The sequence below is a fragment of the Oncorhynchus mykiss genome, unplaced genomic scaffold (assembly GCF_013265735.2).
Source record: "Oncorhynchus mykiss isolate Arlee unplaced genomic scaffold, USDA_OmykA_1.1 un_scaffold_85, whole genome shotgun sequence".
NCBI classification, from domain to species: Eukaryota; Metazoa; Chordata; class Actinopteri; order Salmoniformes; family Salmonidae; genus Oncorhynchus; species Oncorhynchus mykiss.
The window spans coordinates 35,001-42,500 of record NW_023493658.1 but is presented as its reverse complement, the minus strand read 5'-3'; positions in this window follow the sequence as shown (position 1 = coordinate 42,500).

Here is a 7,500-nt window from a genome sequence, read left to right as displayed (position 1 = left end):
CACTCCCTTTCACCCGGTTACACAACCCTGCACCTTAGAGGCTGCTGCCCTATATACATAGACTTGGAATCACTAGTCATTTTAATAATGGAACACTAGTCATTTTAATAATGGAACACTAGTCATTTTAATAATGGAAAACTAGTCATTTTAATAATGGAACACTAGTCATTTTAAAAATGGAACACTAGTCATTTTAATAATGGAACACTAGTCATTTTAATAATGGAACACTAGTCATTTTAATAATGGAACACTAGTCATTTTAATACTGGAACACTAGTCATTTTAATAATGGAACACTAGTCATTTTAATAATGGAACACTAGTCATTTCAATAATGGAACACTAGTCACTTTAATAATGGAACACTAGTCATTTTAATAATGGAACACTAGTCATTTTAATAATGGAACACTAGTCATTTTAATAATGGAACACTAGTCATTTTCATAATGGAACACTAGTCACTTTAATAATGGAACACTAGTCACTTTAATAATGGAACACTAGTCATTTTAATAATGGAACACTAGTCATTTCAATAATGGAACACTAGTCATTTTAATAATGCAACACTAGTCATTTTAATAATGGAACACTAGTCACTTTAATAATGGAACACTAGCCATTTTAATAATGGGAACACTAGTCATTTTAATAATGGAACACTAGTCATTTTAATAATGGAACACTAGTCATTTTAATAATGTTTCAATAATTGTTTACATACTACTTTACTCATCTTTTACCCTCTCTTTCCTACTGAGCAGCCTTGAGGCCTCAATCACTCTGCCTCCCGTCACATGGTCTTTGATATCATCTGTGGATATAGGGTGGTGGGAGACCAGAGACGATTCCCCTCAGCCTAGCATAAGCTCCAGGGACATGGCTTTTAATCGTCTTCCCCATTGAGATTTTTCATTTGAAGAATATTCCCCTGCTGTGCGTTGGCTAGCTGTCTACTATTTCCAATGAACCGGGCTAGTATGACTTCACCTATCTCTTCCTTTATGGCATTGGTTAATCAGATAGGGTGTAGACGAGGCCTGGTGGTCTCATCAAACACCGTCACGACTTTCCCCTCCAACACATCATTACTCTGGTTCCCTACCTTCAGCCCTCTTCAAGCTCTCTTCGCTAGCATGGTCCTTCCTTCCTGGCTTCCTACGTCTTTCAACTACAGTCCTTTCAGGGTCCTTGATCCTTGTCTTCCTGAGACTTAACATCAAAACCACCATCCATTTTGATCGCATTCCAACACAGCTGCTGCTTCTACAACCTTCTGTCCATATCCTTCGTCGCCGCATCCTCACTACTCGACTCCGTCACCCTACAATAGACATCTACACTCGAAAAACCAACGCATACAGTTTGCAGCAAGCAGGGAGTTCCAGTACCAGATCAATGTGGAGCTATATACAGAGAGTATCAGATCAATGTGGAGCTATATACAGGGAGTATCAGATCAATGTGGAGCTATATACAGGGAGTACCAGATCAATGTGGAGCTATATACAGGGAGTACCAGATCAATGTGGAGCTATATACAGGGAGTATCAGATCAATGTGGAGCTATATACAGGGAGTACCAGATCAATGTGGAGCTATATACAGAGAGTATCAGATCAATGTGGAGCTATATACAGGGAGTACCAGATCAATGTGGAGCTATATACAGAGAGTATCAGATCAATGTGGAGCTATATACAGGGAGTACCAGATCAATGTGGAGCTATATACAGGGAGTACCAGATCAATGTGGAGCTATATACAGAGAGTATCAGATCAATGTGGAGCTATATACAGGGAGTACCAGTACCAGATCAATGTGGAGCTATATACAGAGAGTATCAGATCAATGTGGAGCTATATACAGGGAGTACCAGATCAATGTGGAGCTATATACAGGGAGTATCAGATCAATGTGGAGCTATATACAGGGAGTACCAGATCAATGTGGAGCTATATACAGGGAGTACCAGATCAATGTGGAGCTATATACAGGGAGTACCAGATCAATGTGGAGCTATATACAGGGAGTACCAGATCAATGTGGAGCTATATACAGGGAGTACCAGATCAATGTGGAGCTATATACAGGGAGTACCAGTACCAGATCAATGTGGAGCTATATACAGGGAGTACCAGATCAATGTGGAGCTATATACAGGGAGTACCAGATCAATGTGGAGCTATATACAGGGAGTACCAGTACCAGATCAATGTGGAGCTATATACAGGGAGTACCAGATCAATGTGGAGCTATATACAGGGAGTACCAGATCAATGTGGAGCTATATACAGGGAGTACCAGTACCAGATCAATGTGGAGCTATATACAGGGAGTACCAGATCAATGTGGAGCTATATACAGGAAGTACCAGTACCAGATCAATGTGGCGCTATATACAGGGAGTACCAGTACCAGATCAATGTGGAGCTATATACAGGGAGTACCAGATCAATGTGGAGCTATATACAGGGAGTACCAGATCAATGTTGAGCTATATACAGGGAGTACCAGATCAATGTGGAGCTATATACAGGGAGTACCAGTACCAGATCAATGTGGAGCTATATACAGGGAGTACCAGATCAATGTGGAGCTATATACAGGAAGTACCAGATCAATGTGGAGCTATACAAAGGTAGTACCAGATCAATGTGGAGCTATATACAGGAAGTACCAGATCAATGTGGAGCTATATACAGGGAGTACCAGATCAATGTGGAGCTATACAAAGGTAGTACCAGATCAATGTGGAGCTATATACAGGAAGTACCAGATCAATGTGGAGCTATATACAGGAAGTACCAGATCAATGTGGAGCTATACAAAGGTAGTACCAGATCAATGTGGAGCTATATACAGGAAGTACCAGATCAATGTGGAGCTATATACAGGAAGTACCAGATCAATGTGGAGCTATACAAAGGTAGTACCAGATCAATGTGGAGCTATATACAGGGAGTACCAGTACCAGATCAATGTGGAGATATATACAGGGAGTACCAGATCAGTACCAATAATAATAATAATAATAATAATAAGGTATTTGAGGTAGATATGGACATGAAGGAAGTGTATACAAATATGTGTTTTACAGTTATAAGGAAGGTGATAAAATATTGTTACTGGTTTTCTAAATTGATTATACTGTATTTAGAAACTAATATAAGTAATTTTAAGACTTTTTCATACCGTTTTGTTTAATAGGAAATACATTAAATAAATTATTTCATATTTTAATATTTTAATCATAGTTGTACTGTTTATAACTACTTTTACCAGAACGGTGAGATTTGAACCTTTCTTGGAGTGTGCAGCGTTACTAGTTATTGTTTGTGACTCTCGTGATACATCATTACTTCTGGGGGATTAGGTAGATGACATTCACAATGACATTAAGTTACGTTTTAAAACACTATACTTGTGCGTTTCAGTCCCGAACAGTCAGAGCCTAGTACTCCTGCAACTCATGGCATTGCTTTTTTTCACCGGAACAATCTTTCACCACGTCCTTGTGAAAAGAGTGGCGCTACCATGGAAACGGTCTCATCCCCTGCCTTGATCAGAACGCCACGTCTTCAGTCAGCTGTTCTACAACACCACATGCTAATACTGACGGCTCCTCTCTTCTCGTGGTGTTGTGTTGACGCCCGACTGAGCTTTAGACCGTGTTCCGTGGTACAGAGAGTTCCGGAACGTTCTTCCTTTGTGACACGCACACATCAGCGTGTATTTAAATACCCAGGGCTTTTCTAAAGTTCTTCACAAATGGCACCCTATTCCCTATAGAGTACACTACATTTGACCTGGACCCATTTGGGACGTGGCTTAAAGGAGAGGAACACGGTGAAAAGAAAAGAACCGTTGGTCGATTCTCGTAGAGTAAGTGCCCTGTACATGTCGTGTATACTGTGTGTGTGTGTGTGTGTGTCATCCAAATCTTTTCAGCTCAAGCTTTGAAAGCCTGCACCGCAAAATAAAGCTGTCTCTCTCTATTCATCCCTCTCTCCTCTCCTCCTCTTCTCTCCCATGTCCTTCATCCACACCCTTACCTCTCATCCTTACTCACGCCCTCAACCCCTCCTCCCTTTTCCCTTCCTCCCACCTCCTTTCTCTCCTACTTCCCCCGCCTCTCTCTTCTCCATCCCACACTTTATCTTTTATCCTTATTTAACCCCCCCCCTCTCTCGTGTCCTTCCTCCTTCTTCCCTCCTCCTCCCACATCGATGTTCCCATCTTGTGTTCCGGTGTTGCCTCACAAAGGCTCTGTTACCGTGGAAATGGAGTAGTGAGATGGAGTGTTTACCCAAATGAAAAAGTTTCATCCCAGCAGTCAGGGGAACAGAGCTCTCTCTCTCTCTCTCTCTCTCTCTCTCTCTCTCTACACCTCTCTCTCTCTCTCTCTCTACACCCCTCTCTCTACACCACCCTCTCAACACCCCTCACTCTCTCAACACCTCTCTCTACACCCCTCTCTCTACACCTCTCTCTCTCTCTCTCTCTCTACACCCCTCTCTCTCTCTCTACACTCCTCTCTCTCTATCTACACCCCTCTCTCTCTCTCTCTTTACACCCCTCTCTCTCTCTCTCTACACCCCTCTCTACACCCCTCTCTCTCTACACCCCTCTCTCTCTCTACACCCCTCTCTCTCTCTCTACACCCCTCTCTCTACACCCCTCTCTCTCTCTCTCTCTCTCTCTCTCTCCCTCTCTCTCTGTACACCCCTCTCTCTCTCTCTCTCTCTCTCTCTGTCTCCCTCTCTCTCTCTCTCTGTACACCCCTCTCTCTCCTCTCTCTCTCCCTCTCTCTCTCTGTCTCTCTCTCTCTCCTCAAGTCTCCCCTCCTCTCCTTAATTTGTTCCTTCCTCTCTCTCTCTCTCACTCCCTCCCCTCTCTCTAACTTTTTTTTATGTCTCGCTCTCTCTCTCTCCATCTCCATCTCCTTCTCTCTCTATCCCTCTTTCTCTCTCTCTCCCTCCATCTCCTTCTCTCTCCTTCCATCTCCATCACTCTCCTTCATCTCCTTCTCTCTCCTTCCATCTCCTCCTCTCTCCATCTCCTTCTCTCTCCCTCCATCTCCTTCTCTCTCCCTCCATCTCCTTCTCTCTCCCTCCATCTCCTTCTCTCTCCTTCCATCTCCTCCTCTCTCCATCTCCTTCTCTCTCCTTCATCTCCTTCTCTCAATTCAATTCAATTCAAGGGCTTTATTGGCATGGGAAACATGTGTTAACATTGCCAAAGCAAGTGAGGTAGACAACATACAAAGTGAATATATAAAGTGAAAAACAACAAAAATTAACAGTAAACAGTATACCTTCCATCTCCTCCTCTCTCCATCTCCTTCTCTCTCCTTCCATCTTCTTATCTCTCTATCCCTCTTTCTATCCATCCATCCATCCATCTCTCTCTCTCTCTCTTTCTCTCTCTCACTTTTTTTATGTCTCACTCTCTCTCCATCCACCTCCTTCTCTCTCCTTCTCTCTCCATCATCTTCTCTTTCTATCCCTCTTTCTCTCTGTGCAAAAAAGCTTTTTTTCTCAAAAATGTTTGTTTCACAAACATCCCTGTCAGTGACCATTTCAATTCAATCCAAGGGGCTTTATTGGCATGGGAAACATGTGTTAACATTGCCAAAGCAAGTGAGGTAGATAATATACAAAGTGAATATATAAAGTGAAAAACAATCAAAATTAACATGTGCCAATATAATACATCCACATGAAAGGTTTGGCATATCAAGAAGCTGATTAAACAGCATAATCAGTACACAGGTGCACCTTGTGCTGGGTATACAATAAAAGGCCATTCTAAAATGTGCAGTTTTGTCACACAATACAATGCCACAGACATCTCAAGTTTCGAGAGAGTGTGCAATTGGCATGCTGACTGCGGGAATGTCCACCAGAGCTGTTGCTAGATAATTCCATGTACAATTTTCTAGTGAATTTAATGTACAAGTTTTAGTGAATTTGGCAGTACGTCCAACCTGCCTCACAACCGCAGATTTTTCTGCAGATGGAAAATATTTTATTTCAACTCGTGAAACATGTACGGATGGATGGTTGTAGGGATGGATGGCTGTATGGATGAATGGCTGTAGGGATGGATGGCTGTAGGGCTGGATGGCTGTATGGATGGATGGCTGTAGGGATGGATGGCTGTAGGGCTGGATGGCTGTATGGATGGATGGCTGTAGGGATGGATGGCTGTATGGATGGATGGCTGTAGGGATGGATGGCTGTAGGGATGGATGGCTGTAGGGATGGATGGCTGTAGGGATGGATGGCTGTAGGGATGGATGGCTGTAGGGATGGATGGCTGTATGGATGGATGGCTGTAGGGATGGATGACTGTAGGGATGGATGGCTGTAGGGATGGATGGCTGTATGGATGGATGGCTGTAGGGCTGGATGGCTGTAGGGATGGATGGCTGTAGGGATGGATGGCTGTAGGGTTGGATGGCTGTAGGGATGGATGGCTGTAGGGATGGATGGCTGTAGGGATGGATGGATGTAGGGCTGGATGGCTGTAGGGATGGATGGCTGTAGGGTTGGATGGCTGTATGGATGGATGTCTGTAGGGATGGATGGCTGTAGGGATGGATGGCTGTAGGGATGGATGGCTGTAGGGATGGGATGGCTGTAGGGATGGATGGATGTAGGGCTGGATGGCTGTAGGGATGGATGGCTGTAGGGTTGGATGGCTGTATGGATGGATTGCTGTAGGGATGGATGGCTGTATGGATGGATGGCTGTAGGGATGGATGGCTGTAGGGATGGATGGCTGTAGGGATGGATGGTTGTAGGGATGGATGGCTGTATGGATGGATGGCTGTAGGGATGGATGGCTGTAGGGATGGATGGCTGTAGGGCTGGATGGCTGTAGGGATGGATGGCTGTAGGGATGGATGGCTGTAGGGATGGATGGCTGTAGGGATGGATGGCTGTATGGATGGATGGCTGTAGGGATGGATGGCTGTAGGGATGGATGGATGTAGGGATGGATGGATGTAGGGATGGATGGCTGTATGGATGGATGGCTGTAGGGATGGATGGGCTGACAGACAGACAGATGGTTGAAGGGATGGATGGCTGTAGGGATGGATGGCTGTAGGGATGGATGGATGGGCTGACAGACAGACAGATGGTTGAAGGGATGGATGGCTGTATGGATGGATGGCTGTAGGGATGGATGGCTGTAGGGATGGATGGCTGTAGGGATGGATGGCTGTAGGTATGGCTGTATGGATGGATGGCTGTAGGGATGGATGGCTGTAGGGATGGATGGCTGTATGGATGGATGGCTGTAGGGATGGATGGCTGTAGGGCTGGATGGCTGTAGGGATGGATGGCTGTAGGGATGGATGGCTGTAGGGATGGATGGCTGTAGGGATGGATGGCTGTATGGATGGATGGCTGTAGGGATGGATGGCTGTAGGGATGGATGGCTGTAGGGATGGATGGCTGTAGGGATGGCTGTATGGATGG